The 15794-nt window shown below is 48.7% G+C and overlaps 1 protein-coding gene across 1 annotated transcript in view; it reads left to right on the top strand.

The window, feature by feature from the left end:
- LOC144107038 (uncharacterized) overlaps nucleotides 1–15794 on the top strand; it is a 439706-nt gene that overhangs the window by 381648 nt on the left and 42264 nt on the right. The gene's annotated exons all lie outside the window — the stretch shown is intronic.

Raw genomic sequence — 15794 nt, 5'->3', positions numbered from 1 at the left:
AAGTTCCCGAGCGCCGCCGAAGCCCAGGGAGTTATGGAGGAATTTTATGGAGTGGCGAAGTTCCCTGGCGTGACCGGCTGCATCGACTGAACCCACATCCCGATAAAGAGTCCGGGGGGAAATGATGCAGAAGTCTTCCGCAACAGGAAAGGATACTTCTCCATCAATGTTCAGGTAAGTTCTGCGATGAAAAAAATTATGTTCGGCGAACTGAGAAAAAATAATGTTCAGTATTCGGCGGGAGGCACCATAATGCTTTGGAATGCCCTTCGCGCTATAATCGGTTCCAAGGTATTGAAGTAGTGCGATCTTTTTTTTTCCCTTGAGCCAACCTTCGACACCACGCTTGGAGAAGCCAGCGTTTCTGTTGTCCTGGCGCAAACAGGGATCGAGGCTGCGTTACTACCGTAATTGTATTTTTAATTTTCTCGCCTCCTCGCGTTATGTTAGCACTGATAAGGTAAATTCGTAATTTCACCATCGTTACGTTCTTGCTGCTGATAACCACAACAATAATAGCATAACAAAAGAATATGTTGCTACTAACACACAGTTCTGTGAAAAATGTATCAACCGGCGAGTTTTTTCCTGATTTGCAGCTGAGTACCGGCCTTAGGAATTCTGTGTTGTATGCAAACTTAATTATTATTTTTGAGTAGAGTAAGCTTTGACAATAATTACCTGGTGCTATTTCATCACAAATAAGCCTTCGTTTTAATTGTTTTCAATGCAGAGGTAACCAATTAGAGTAGTGAGTTGTTTTGCATATGTAGCACATGCCTTCAGCAACATGACAGACATGGAAATGACATAACAGCACGAGATAAGTCTGCATTTTTGCTGCAACTTTTTATGCACTCTCCACGAATATAAATTGCTCTAAACAAGCAGTGTTGATGTTATATGCAAGTGGTTTACACAAGCATGCAGTTTTATTCAGCTGCCCAACACTAGTTACTTCCATATTCCAGAATAACATTCTGGCCGCTGTGCAGGTCAAAGTCGATCTTACTCGTGCTAATTTATTTATTTTGCAGGCAATCAATGGTCCCAAACTTCAGTTTCTGCACCTTGTTGCCAGCTGGCCCGGTTCGGCTCATGAAAGCCGCATTTTTGATAACAGTGGGGCCAGGGTGCAGTACGAACAGGGGGACATTCCCAGCATCCTCCTTGGTGACATGGGCTATGGATGCAGACCATACCTGATGACTCCTTTGAGAGATGATGTTCCACCAGGAAGTCCACAGTACAAGTAAGTTCAAGCTGTAGTTTTCAAAAAGGGAAAGGCAGCTCTCAGTAAAGAAAACGTTTTTTTTTCTACAGGTACAAGTCACAAACGAGAACGCGATGCACCATCGAGCGAACCTTCGGGGTGTGGAAGAGAAGGTTTCCATGCCTCGACATGGCACTACAAATCAAGACGACCACAGTGCCTATCGTGATTACGACATGTGCGGCACTGCACAGTTTGGGCCGGCTGCTCAAGGACCCCGTCCCACCCGCTCTACTGTACGATGCCACTCGTGATTGTACTGCGCCTGTTCCTGTCTCTAGAGCAGCCCAGCCGCCAGCCACAGTGCCACTAGTGGATTCGGCAAGTGGTTTTAGAACTAGAGACAGGATCATTGCCCAGTACTTTCACTGAGGGGCATCATCATGCTGGACATACAACTTGCAGCAGTAATGTGTGAAGGACAACTATCTTTTTCCTCGCCTTTTTTCTTCATAAAAATCTGAATCCTAGCCTTCCCTTCAAGAGTTCGCTATTACCGATGGAATATTGTTGCTTGTTGCATTGCACATGATGTTTCAAATATTTCTTAAAATTGGTATAAAAATTTTAAATTGCGGTGTTTAATGCCCTGAAATGACATGAGTTATAAAAGAGGCTCTATTGGAAGGCTTGGGAATAATTTAGACCAACTGTAGTTGTTTAACATGCGCCGACATGAATAGTGCGACATACGCATTGTACACTTCTCTGCTTCTTGCATTTGTGCCCTTATTACCTGCGAAAAAACTGTTTCTCTTGCACCTGTGTATTTTTGCTTTCACAATATTAGTAGTGCTGTACTGAGACTGTACTGCATCATTTTCTGTATAATATATCTGTATCATAATGTACCATATTGTACTGTATCATATTTCACTGATTTTTCTATGCACGGTTACACTGCACCAGTTTTTACTTCCTTATTTGTTGTTGTGTCCGCCAGGTGGTTACGCGCAGTGACCGAATGCTCAGCGCGTGCTACCTTGGACGACCAACAGCTGGGCGCCCCACTCCAGCTGTAGTGAACATTGTGCTTTGCGCGTTTTTATTGATCTACCATTAACTAATCACGCGGGCAACCTGTACATATTTATTATTGTGTAAATAGTTTTTGTGTACATTACCTCTCCCCCCTATCCTCTCTTCCTGTCCCCTCACCTCTTTCATTTCATTTCTCCATTCTGCCTGCTATCTTTTATTTCTGCTGGCCCAACTCAGGTGCTTCAATATCGATGGTAGGCTAGCAAAAATATTTTCCTTTCTTTTTATTAATATTATTATTATTATTTTAATAAACAACTTAATTACTTACTTGCTTGTTCTACATATTTAAATGATCCACCGAGCATCCGGTTAAAGCCTTCAGACCTTTACAGCCACGGCGGCATATGATTACGTATGTACCATAATTCTTTCTGCTTCTAATAAATGCTAATTTTATTGAAATTGCTTAGCGAAACCCTCCAAGGACATATAGATTTCAAGCAAGGCAGGAATCGCTGATTAGCATGCACCTACACCCAGCCACACAGCTACAAAAAATTATGGTCAGTGACTTCATTCCTTCAATTCTATTCCAATATCTGACCACAGAAAGCTTTGTTGAACTCTGGAGTATGTAAATTGTTGGACAAAGCACGGATAAAATATGACTAAGATACGGCGAATCATGTCACTCACTGTGCACACAGGTGCCTTCAAGAAACATTCAAGTTTCAATGCCACTTGGAAGAACGGGCAGTTGGAGCCTATATTTTGATGATTAAAAACACCTGTGCCAGCACCATGAGGGCAACAGATTGTCAGACAAGCTTAGTAAAACCTATTCACTGTGCAGATTCATCAGTGGTGCCAGAAAATTAGGAGGTTAGACACAAGCAGTTTTTCCAAGCCACTAGCTCAAGCCCCTAATTTTAAGTGACCTCCCGGACGGACAGCTTCTATGTTATGGATATGAGAAAATGCCAGTGCAAAGCTTTGTATCACACAAAATTGCATTCGTTGCGGCCAAAGGTACCAAAGCGTGAAAAGGACATTGTTCTATCTTTCTAACGGCCAACTGAAGCATAAATTCATCCTGGTACAAGGACCAAACCTATGACTATTGCCCGACTACTGCCCGTTGGGGCAGTTGCTCTACAAACCAAGCTAATCAGAATGGCTAGCAGACGCCAGTGCAGGACTGAACTGGTCAACTTGGAAAAAGAATGGGGAAATGACGCTGTTGTCCTCGGTGAAGGCTGGCAATATGGGTCCACTAACGTGGGCAATGGTAACCAATGAACCTCTCAAGTGGCATATCAGTGAAGAAATACCCCAGCAATGGTCTGTTTTCACTGATTCAAAAGCAACCCTCCAAGCGCTACAATCTGCTCTTCGTCATGGGTTCCATGAACAGCTTGTCGCCGAAGTCCGAGAGCTCCACCACACAGCCATCAACAAAGGGCACAATATTGTTTACCAATGGCTGCCAGGACACAGCGGCATCACAGGCAACCACCGCGCGGACGAGACCGCGCAAACTGCTCACCACGAGGGTGATTGTGTGTCCATCCCCATCACGAGAGCCGATGCAGCACTGTTGCGGGACGTCACGCTTGCCGCGTGGAATTCAGGCCGATTCTCGGATTTGCGTTTAAAAAACCTCAGACCTAGACCTAAAGCTTCGGCTTCCATCTGGCCTACCGCGCGTGAAGCAACTTTGTTGCGTCGCCTGTGGCTTGGTGTAGCTTTCACCAAGCACTACTCCTTCTTAATAGGTACGTGTGACAGCCCTGCATGTGCCATCTGCGAGGGTGATGAGACTATAGCCCACATTCTTTGTGAATGCCCAGCCTACAGCGCCGAAAGACAGTCTCTTTGCCGTGCACTGGAGCATCTAGACCTGCGCCCACTGACGGAAACGAAGATTCTCGGCCACTGGCCGCGGCGGTTGTCGGCGGTGAATGCCTCCAAGGCACTGCTCCGCTTTTTGAAGACTTCTGGCCTGCACGATAGGCTGACTTTGCTGAACGCTGTGACTTTACATAGTGACTTTAATTTCCTGAAACTCTCTTTTCTCCTTCATCTTTTTTCTCCGCTCACTCCTTTCCCCCCGTGCAAGGTAGCAAACCGATTATTCACTGGTTAACCTCCCTGCCTTTCCTCCTCCTCCTGAGAAAACCAACCCACCCATTTCTCTTAGGTGTACTTTGAGAGTTTATAGGTTCTCTTAAAATTTGTTCAGCATATGTCATAGCTTGGTGAACACAGTGTTTTCCACAACTCAAGGAAGTTTTGTAAATTGCACTGTTACAAAATGAAGAAAAAAACCCGTGTGCACTTGCTGCTGCATTTTATTTGCTTATCTATTCAATACCAACAGCGGCAAACACTGGGGCAGGAACATCACACATAGGCGAAAAACTTGAAAGTGTTCCCCCGCAGAAGTGTCCAAAAAGTGAGTTGGCCGTAATAATGAAATGTGAAGAAAAGGAAGCAAATATTCTTTAAATAAAGCTTTATGGCTGCAGCCTGCTATAGTGGCACGTGGAAATTGGGAAACAAGGGAGTGTTAATGTAATCACAGGAGCTTTAGAACCGTCAATATCAAAATACAAGGGGTAGAACATCAGGTAGAGGCACGTACTTGGGATTTGGTTTTCATCGCTGTCCGTAATAACAAGACAAAAATACATATGTCCCAACAGGCTATATGCATTTTCACCCTGTCCATTGTCTGGACATAGACATTGCATTTGAATGAGGCATAAATACAATCCAAAAGTTTGGTCCCAGAAAAACTGCCCCTTTCAATAGGGGTAAAATTAACATGGCATGACTGTACATTAGATTCAGCAGATGATCATACATGGTGGAATGCTGTAAATAAACCTATGCGCTATGCAAAAGAAATAAGAAAAAAAACATTGCTGGAAAACGACTGTACCAAACAAAGGAAGAAATGTAGATTTCAAAACAGCAATCACTTACGTATGCAGGAAACCTGTGAGTTAGCAAAAAATAGCACTACGTACACTTCAAAACATCAAACAGGAAATGTAGCAGAGGCGCTTTTTAAACCAGCTTTTAATCTACCACCGTGGTTCCGGGAAACAAGTGGCTGGACCAAAAGAAGGTTTAAAAAGTGCAGTCATCCAACCCCGTAGGAAGTGCCAAGTCGGCCTCAAAGTGGCAGTTACGTCCTCATGAAATAACTCACGGCAGGAGTGCCGCGCTCTTTACCTCTACTGATTAATAAGAGCGACAAAACATTTGGTTCAAACAGAACGCATTACTAAAACCATATTGCACAACCATGTGGAAGCTAAAGACAGAATCTGCATGTTTTTACCCTGCATGAAACAATACTACAAACTGGATATAGCAACTGGTTATCCTTAAGGGGGTTTAATGTCCCAAACTGAGTCGGGTTATGAGGGACACAGTAGTGAGTGGCTCCGTAAATATAAACCCTTTGGGGTTCGTTAACGTGCATTGACATCACACGGTACACAAACTTCTAGAATTTCGCCTCCACCAAAATTCAACCGCAACGGCTGAGATCGAACCTATGGCTTTTGCGTCAGCAGCCGAGCGCCATAATCACTGAGGCAATGCGGCAGCTTGATTATCCTAAACACTACAGACATTCTGTACTAAAAAGCAAATAAAAGAAGCTGGATGAGGCTGAAATTCAAGCAAGACTTAAAGGCGCTGTGAAACACCTTCCGAGGAGAGCACATCAACTCTCTCAATCACTCCATTGGGTTGTCATGAACATCCGAGCCAAGTAATACACCTCTACACCTGCAGAGAACCCACAATCACGCGGCAAAGTTGGCCAGCACTTCCCGGAGACTTTTTCATGCTCGCACCCTTCTCCGTCGCTCACACATGCGTATACAAGTTGAGAGATGGCTACTGGTTACTTTCTTTCAGACGTCCGGCAGCTACTATAGCCGCGGCCAGTAAGCCACATAGCTGTGGTGGGTCAGGAAGCTTCGCACCCCGGAGGTGGGGCCGGCAGAGGAGCGCCGACCTTCCATCGTGCAAATTGTGACGAGAGGAGAGAATTTAAATTTTGACTGCAGAGAGCTCAGCCGCTTCAAAGCGCATTAAAAAAAATTCTTGCTACACAATATTCGTGAACTGGCGTGCTTTAACGTCCCAGGCATATCTTAACTTTATTAGAGCCCCTTCTAGAGCTCTTATAAGAGGTTACAAATTTTCCACCTGCTGCGATGGCTCAGGGGCTATGGTACTAGCCTCTTGGCTGTGGCAGCTGCATTCGTTAGGGGGCAAAGTGCAGACTCCTGTGTTCTATGCGATGTGCGTGCACATTAAAAAACACCGCAGAGTCTGCCATTATATCGACTTCATCTGGCTGCTTATTTGTATACCCCCACTTCATCCCTTTCCTCAGGTGACCTGGCCATAGTTGCAGTGCTTTCATTTTCCAGATTATGTCCCCCTGCCCCACCTCCAACATCACCCTCCTCAAAGTTCCGCCTTTACTGCTTTTATTTGCAGCTCCAAAAGGATCTTTTTAGACCATTTCACGTCATTCTTAAGTTTAAGATTTTCCATCTCAAGCTGATGGATTGCCTCTCGCTTTGCAAGCTTTTCGCGGTTGTCTGCTCGTACAAGTCGCATCCGCAGCCGGTGCTCTTTACACTTTTGTGCCCTCTCAGCAGAAATATCATTAAGGCGAGCTGCTAGCTCCTGCTCGACCAGCGACTGCCTATGCGCGCCCGCAGTGCGGCTGGTACCTGCTGCGCTTTCTGCAGAGGCAGCAGGAAGCACTGAGGGTGCTGCGGCTGCCGGTGTTGCCGGAAAAAAAGAGGCGCTTGGTGCAGGTGGCACAGCAGGCGTCTGCCTCTGTGAGCTCATGCGGCTGGTAACTGCTGCCCTTGCTGTAGAGGCAGCAGGAAGCACCGAGGGTGCTGCGGTTGCCGTTGTGGCTGATGCTAAAGAGGCTGCCGTACCCACTGGCTCCTTTTCCATTTGGTCATCTTGCTGCGGGCTATCCGCTTCATAGTGCCAGGACCACAGCGGATCCTCTGCATCACCTAATGCGGAGGAAAGGTTTGCTATTAGACCTTGAAACGAGGGCAAATCCAAATCAATGTCGCTTTGGATCAAGAATTACTTCAATCTTTGCTAGTACTGTAGGCTACCTTAGCCTTTGAATGGTTTACAACGAAGTGGGTACTTGAAATTTACTCTGCGCTATTTTGTATGCCTGTGTTCGTTGCTTTCAATGTCCTTTAGGTGACATGTTACCATTTTGGGTCATGCAGTAACTCAATCAATGCTTCAGTTAGAGTTCGTTTATGTGACAAAACAGGAGGCATAAAACATGTACTTAGCCTGATTCGAAAGGAAACATTTCCGGAATACATTTGTCACATACACTGCCAATCATGCTCCTTGGATGACCACCTTGGAAAATATGTTCGGCCAGTGCATTCGCACCTCTTAGCTGTAGCTTTGATAACATTGGTCACACAGGCCAATATTTTAATGACAGGTCAAGACAAGACAGATGCCACAGGAAATTGGACATGGCTACAGCTGTTATGTACACTTCAATAATAACAGAAGAGCTCATATGCTCAGAAAAAAGAAAATAATAAGCAAAGAAGCAGCCTACAACAGCAAAAAAGGTCAGCCACAAGCGCCAGGCAGGGATGCTGCAATTCATTTTGCTGGAGTGTTTCATCTAATCCTCTAGGCATAAAAACACGAATGCAGTCGATACACAGATTATGTATTCCAGGAAAAATAATTTCAAATATATTTTTGGAGCTTGCAGTACAATATATATATATATATATATATATATATATATATATATATATATATATATATATATATATATATATATATATATATATATATATATATATAAAAAATAAAAGTTATACCACTGGCTCTTGGGACAGAAGCCTTTTGAGTGCGCGAAAGCAGGGCGGCCACCGATGGTGTGGGTTGGGGCTCGCCACCTGGGTCTGCTTGGTGGCGATCACTGTCGAAGCGGTTCGCCAGTCGAACCCCCATGTGGGACAGACAGAAAAACTTTATTGAGCAAGTTAGTTTTGGACCCAGCTGGGTCCCTGGGCCACTGCGCGGTCCCGCACTGCATCAAGTACGTCATACCAATTTCAGTGAGCTGGCTGGGGGCCGCTGAGCCGCCGCCTAGGTAACCATAGAAAGCGCTGTTACAACCACTCGAAAAATCCCTCGATGAATATTCACAAACACTAAGCACATTCGATATGAATAATAATAAAAATAATTGTTTTTTTGGGGGAAAGGAAATGGCGCAGTATCTGTCTCATATATCGTTGGACACCTGAACCGCGCCGTAAGAAAAGGTATAAAGGAGGGAGTGAAAGAAGAAAGGAAGAAGAGGTGCCGTAGTGGAGGGCTCCGGAATAATTTCGACCACCTGAGGATCTTAAACCTGCACTGACATCGCACAGCACACGGGCGCTTTAGCGTTCTTCCTCCATAAAAACGCAGCCGCCGCGGTCGGGTTCGAACCCGGGAACTCCGGATCAGTAGTCGAGCGCCCTAACCACTGAGCCGCCGCGGCGGGTTCGATTTGAACGCCAAAGTAGTTTTCGGAAATTATATATATATATATATATATATATATATATATATATATATATATATATATATATATATATATATATATATATATATATATTGCCCATTTCAATAAGTTTCATGTGCATCTGAAATACATGTTTGGACAGGGAAGTATGAAAATATAAACAAAAAGTAATTAAAATTCAATAAACATTTAACGAAAGCATGGAATAAATAAACTAAACTCGAAAACCTGGACCCCCCGCTCGGAAAAAAGTTACGGAGTCCCTGCCTTGAGCTGAGTTTGAGGTCAAATTTTGAAAAAGATAATTCAATCAATATCAACGAACGGGAGTCGAACCCGCGGTTGGGTGAACATCTTTAACGGCTGCTGGGCGAGACCACTACGCTAACGTCGGAGCGGAGACGCCTCTTATTAAATTGCACCACATTCTCGCGCCGCGCATTAGAGAGCGTCGTCTTCGACTGTTATTTGCTCCGTCTCGCGGTAGTGCCTGCTCACGGTCGTCTTCTACGTAGCACAAATTCATGTTTTTGCTCAGATTCGAATGGCGTAAACATTCTCTGTAGTTGTTTTTTTTTTTTTTTGAGGGGCGGAAGGGGGAGCTAGTAATAAAATGCGTGCAGCAAGCAATCGTAACAGTTCTGTAATCTGGGAGACAACCTCTGAATTCGTCAGCATAAAAGAATGAAAGATGAAAGAAAACAGGACTTACCTGTCTGGTCTTAAATATCTCCCGGGTGTCGCCCGCTTTCCCCTTTCGCCAGTTATTTTTCAGGTTCTCCCAGCATTTTTTCTGCTGGAGCAATGTCCGTGGGCGCACGTTGTGATGGGAGTTGAACTGTGTTTCTATAATCTCCCACTCTTTCCTTTTCCTTGCGACTGACACAGCATCGGTTTTCTTGTTTTCCAGCACCGCCTTGTGCATGTCAACGAGGTCGAGGAGAAGAGCTCGCTCCACTCCGGATAAGTTTATTTTGTACTTCTCCGGTTTCTCCATCACGCGCGCGTCGCAACACAGCACCAAAGAATGATGCAGTACAGAGAACAAAACACACTACAAATGACTAGAGGGGGCGCTGCGAGCGCGCGACGTGAGCAGATGTGCGTCTCTTCGGCTCCGCCGATTTTCGGCTGGGGCCACGTCCCAAATCTTTCTAGCCCGGCAAAACTGGCGTCAAACGAGCCGGAAAACGAAGCGGAACACCTGGACTCCGAATTCGTCCAGGTAGGCCGATTTTCTCTAAATTTACGGCCGTTTTTCGACCGACCACGTCGGCGCCGTCGTTAAGCCTTACGGCGTCGCCAACGCCTGGCCTGGTGGAATTGGCCCTCCGAGGACAAGATGGCGACTTCCGCGCAAGAAGTGCGCGGCTACGACCCTGAGGCGATGTTGTGGACCTCGGTGCCCACCACAGGAGATTCCAATTCGACGGTTGCTCCCAAAATTCGGAGTCAAGCTTTGCTTCAAGCGGCTGCACGCCGCTCCCAAGACAAAGCCCAGATGGCGGCGTTCGGCGCCGCCCCGGCCGCCGGTTCGTCGGTCGGAAACGTGAACGCTCCCGCGACGCGCTCCACGGGAAGCAAGGACAAGGCGTTCTCGAAGTGGAAGCCGCGTCCAATGCCCAAACCGACACCTGAAGACTACGTCATAGTTATAAAGCCCAGAGAAAGCGTTTCTCTTCACGAGGCGTTCACAGAAACCGGCTACGGCACTGCCATTTCAGCGTACCTCGGGTTGAAACGGGCCCGCGCCATCTCCGTTCTACCCTCACGAGAGCAAAACCTCAACATTGTGCATACCCCGGACATCGAGGCGGCCGACCAGCTTATCGGGGACTTCGCAGTAAATTCCGACAATGGGTCGATCCCGCTTCGGGGTTACCTAAGACAATACGGCGGCAACATGTGCCACGGCGTGATCGTGGTCCGTAACTCGGACACCACGGAAACTCTTAAAGACCGAGTGTGCTGGCGCGCCGGCACCATCCTGGAAATCCGGAAGTTCGGGACATCCAACAAAGCACGCATCACTTTCGCGGGCAAGGAGAAGCCCCGTTACGTACATTATGACAACATGGTCGTCTCTGTGAGAAACTACTACAAAACTATCCCGGCATGCGGCCAGTGTGGGGTGGTCGGGCATCGCGCTGATGCGTGTCCAAACCTGCGATCGAACACCTGTGGACTCTGCGGATTCCAAGCTCCGCTAGTGGAGGGGGTGCGGGCTCCTCACAACCGTGTTCTCTGTGCGGTGGCTCCCATGCCACCAACTCTCGTGACTGTGCAGCAAAATTCCGCACACCCAAGACGAAAAAGAAAACAACGGCGTCCAAGAAGAAAAGCCGCTATCTTGGGCCTGCCGGCGATCAGCATGGCCAGGCAATCTCCAACACCGAGAACCCACCTACCGGAGGTGCTGCAAAACAACCATCCAAGGTGTCGCCACCACACGGCGGACTGGCGAAACAGTCGACAGAAACGCGCGGTGATACCAGGGCCTGGGTCAACGCAGTCAAAAATGGCCACCAGGTGAGCGGTTCGGGTGGGGCTGCTTCTCTCTCCCCCCGTTCCACTCCCTTTCCAAGGGCGCATAGCGTCGAGCAAGATCAAATAGCAGCACTCAGGGCCCAAAATGAGATGCTGCTAAAGAAAATTAACGAATTGGAATCTAAAATCAACGAGACTTCTTCTCCCCCCTCGCCTCCCGCGGCTGAGGTAATGGAGAGTGAGCTCGTGGTACCGAAGGCGGTAACAAGTTTGGAGGCCGCATTCGAGGCCAGCCTTGGGGCCACAGAGGCCCGATTCGCCGCTATAGAAAATCAAATTTCAATGATGGTAAACGCCATCTCCAAAATGCAAGAGACAATACCCGCGATGATTGCCCAACAAATTGCGAATTCCTTGCGCTCCTCGCGCAGGCCCGGCGATCTCTTACCCGGCCGCCCTCACAAAACTTCTAGACGCACCCCCGAGGTAGCCGAAGACGACAACTGCTCACTCTCTGGTATGGAGGATACCCCCCTTCCTGCTAGTGTTGGCTCCGGAGCAGTGTCAGTACAACCCCTCCTCAATCTAAATGACCATGGCGAGCAGCCCTAAGATCAGGCGCTCCCCAAGAACCAATTCGGCCACCCCCGTCCAACTTGTCCAGTGGAACTGTCGGGGCTTCCGTTCTCGCGCAAAGAGGGCGGATCTCCGACTTTACCTTTCAACTTTCGATTCTCTTCCCGCGGTGGTTGCCCTCCAGGAGCCAGGGAGTGGCGTCACCCTCACAAATTACATCCCCTTTCAGCAGGACCCCTCTTCCTGCGTCTGCGTGCATAAAAATTATACGGCTAATCTAGTTGACTTGGAACTTTACACAGAATATTCCTATGCGATGGTGACACTTCTTCCGCTCAAGAAACAAGATGCACCACTCCACGTACTCAACATATACTGTTCCCCCAAACTAAAAAATGTAACGTTCGCAGCACTCTTTAGCCGCGCTCTAAAGGCTGCGGGCAGGGACCCCCTGGTGATTGTGGGCGATTTCAACGCCCACAGTACACTATGGGGATACGTGCGTGAAGAGAAGCGGGGACGCAAGCTAGCGGAACTCGCGTCCACGCTGTGCCTGACTCTTCACACTGACCCTGCATATCCAACACGGCTGGGCAATTCCGTGACCCGGGATACATGTCCGGATCTCACCTTTACCAAAAACATTGTACACGCAGAATGAATCAACACCGAGGAAACCTTCGGTAGTGACCACTGCCTTATCAATACCACCGTAAGGACTAAACCATTGGCAAGACCCCACGCACAAGCTCGGCTTCCAGACTGGAATAAGTTCCGGCAAAACTACATCAATTCGGCGTCTATCCACGAACAAGGCTACCACGCGTGGGTACAAGGATTGGTTACACACCTTCGTTCGGTGGAAACACAAATTCATCTCTTGGAGGCCACTCCGGAGGTGGACAACCACCTTCTGCACCTCTGGGAGGCGCGGCACAGCCTCGTCCGCAGATGGCGCCGCCAAAAACGTAACAAAAATTTCAAAATTCGTATCGCCGAGCTCACCCAGCGAGCGGCAGAGTACGCGGCCCAACTCGCCGACTCGAACTGGGTAGACCGCTGCAACACGGCGGCCAGACAAATGTCGAGCCGGAGCACGTGGCGCCTTTTCCGCGCCCTAATTGACCCGACTCAAACCCGCGCCGAGACACGAAAACATCTCCAACGAGCTATCGCCATCTCCAAATACATCTCCAACGCGACCAGTATCTTTGCACTAAGCAGTACCCCGGAGGACCCGCGTTCTCGTATGCAGGTTCAGAGAACGCGAATCTGGATCAACCGTTCCAGTTGCATGACCTCAAGGCGGCCCTAGCTAAAATGAAACGAGGAACGGCACCGGGCAGGGACAAGATAACTGTGAAAATGCTTGCTAATCTTCCCGATCCCGCCTACGAAACCCTCCTCGCTTTCATCAACTCGATCTGGCTTGGTGAGGCACCTGTACCAATTGAATGGAAGACCGCCCTGGTAACTTTCATTCCGAAAGCCGGCAAAGCCATAAACACAGGCAACCTCCGCTACATCTCCCTCACGTCTTGCGCGGGAAAGCTGATGGAGACCATGGTGCGGGATAGGCTGTCTGGGTTTCTGGAAAATGAACATACATTCGCAGACACCATGTTCGGTTTCCGCCCGCAGAGGTCCGCTCAAGATGTTCTGCTTCAACTCGACCGAGAAATTCTCAACCCTGTCGAATATCCCTTCAACGATAAGGCAGTACTCGCCCTTGACTTGAAGGGGGCTTTCGACAATGTCACACACGAAATCATCCTGCAACATCTCTCCGAAACGAACTGTGGACATAACACGTTTCAGTACATCAAGCAATTTCTCTCGGATCGACGAAGTTTCATCCGAATACAAGACGAAGAACACGGCCCATATAAACTGGGAACGAGAGGAACCCCACAGGGTGCGGTCCTCTCGCCATTACTTTTCAATCTGGCCATGATGAAACTCCCGGCTCAGCTGGCGAAGGTCGAAGGCATCCAGCACGCGCTGTACGCCGACGACATAACCATCTGGGCCAAACACGGATCGGTTGGAGACATTGAGGCCAACCTGCAGCAAGCGGCGGAGATCGTGGACGCTTACGCCCGCCGCTGCGGCCTTCAGTGCTCACCGTCCAAATCCGAATTTGTGCACATTCGCCTGTCTCTTCAGTGCGCCACCAAAATGGAACTATCTCTGGCCAGCGGCCCGATACCCGAACACGATGAGATTAGAGTACTTGGTCTCCTTATCCACAAACATCGACGGGCTGATACCACACTAGCAAAACTGCGCAAGGTGGGGGACCAGGTGGGCCGGATGGTCCGCCGGGTTTCCAACAAACGCGGGGGGTTACGGTGCAGAGACGCTTTGCGGCTGGCGCATGCATTCGTGACCAGTCGAGTCCTCTACTCGACTCCTTACCTCCACCTGCGCAAGTTTGATGAGAACGCCCTCGAAGTGATTCTCAGAAAGATGTACAAGCGTGCCCTCGATCTCCCGATCACCACATCCAACCAGCGTCTCATGGGCCTGGGGATGGTTAACACATTCGCGGAGCTCCGGGAGGCGCACTTGACAAATCAATACACAAGGCTTTCAAAAACGCCGTCGGGTCGCCGCCTATTAGCCCGACTACACATCCACCACCCGACACTTACGGAAGAGCGCGTGCGCATTCCTGAAATCTGGAGATACGCCCTGCACGTACGCCCTCTTCCGGCCAACATGACATGTGACGACCACAGTGGCAGGCGCCTTGCGCGGGCGGAGGCACTGGCCCGTCACTATGGGAACAAACATGGCATCTTCTACGTGGACGCCTCAGGCCCTCACCATGGGGGGTGGTACACGGCCGCAGTCGTCCACCAAAAAATCGTGGTGAATGGCCTAACGTTCCGAGCTCAAGACATAACACATGCGGAAGAAGTTACCATCGCGTTAGCCGCCGCAGACCAGGAGTCGCGAGTGATCGTCACCGACTCGAGAGGGGCCTGCAGAAATATTAAACAGGGGTACATTCCTCTCTTTGCGCATCGCATCCTTCAAAACAGTAACTACCTCGGGGCCCCCGCGTCTCGAACGATTGTATGGGCTCCAGCTCATATGGGCCTCGAAGGCAATGAAACGGCAGACACCGCCGCCCGCGCGCTCACTCTCCGGGCAACGCCTTCAGACCCTTTGGATACGGATCCCGAACCCAATCCGGCCCTCACTTTTCGAGAAATTACTGAATTATTCCAATTCGGCCATGCAATTTATCACAAGCCTTGTAAGGGCCTCACAAAGGTGGAGGAACGCACACTCCTCCGCCTTTACACCAAAACGCTGCTGTGCCCGGCAGTTTTAAAACACTTTGATCCTGCCTGTACAGGAGAATGCCCACACTGTGCGGAGAAGTCCTCGGACATCTTTCACATCGTGTGGGCATGCCAGTCAACCCCGAACCTCGCCCCCAAACCCAACCCCACCCGGGAGGACTGGGAGGCAGCCCTGCTCGGCTGCTCGGACCTAGCAAGCCAGAAGGCCCTGGTCCACCGAGCCCGAGTTGCGGCGGTCGCCAATGGGCTCCTGTGATGAGGAGCCCACCTAGAGATTGCGAGAGGTTGCTCCGGCTACCTCAAGCTTCCTCCCTGAAATAAAGTTTTTCACACACACATACAAAGGACTACACACTATCAATAAATGTGATACCAAAAATATATACGATACAAGCAGTGAATTTACAATTAAAATTAGCGATAACGATATAAAGCAGAGAAAAAGAGCTGGCGATGCTGGCGATGATGCAACCGACGGACGCGCGCGAGCGGAAATACTACGACGTCGACAGGAGCAGTACTACGCGCGCTACTATAGTGA

Source organism: Amblyomma americanum, chromosome 10, assembly GCF_052857255.1.
Source record: "Amblyomma americanum isolate KBUSLIRL-KWMA chromosome 10, ASM5285725v1, whole genome shotgun sequence".
NCBI classification, from domain to species: Eukaryota; Metazoa; Arthropoda; class Arachnida; order Ixodida; family Ixodidae; genus Amblyomma; species Amblyomma americanum.
Note: the sequence above shows the minus strand (reverse complement) of the source record. Positions and strands in the feature narration are given on the sequence as shown.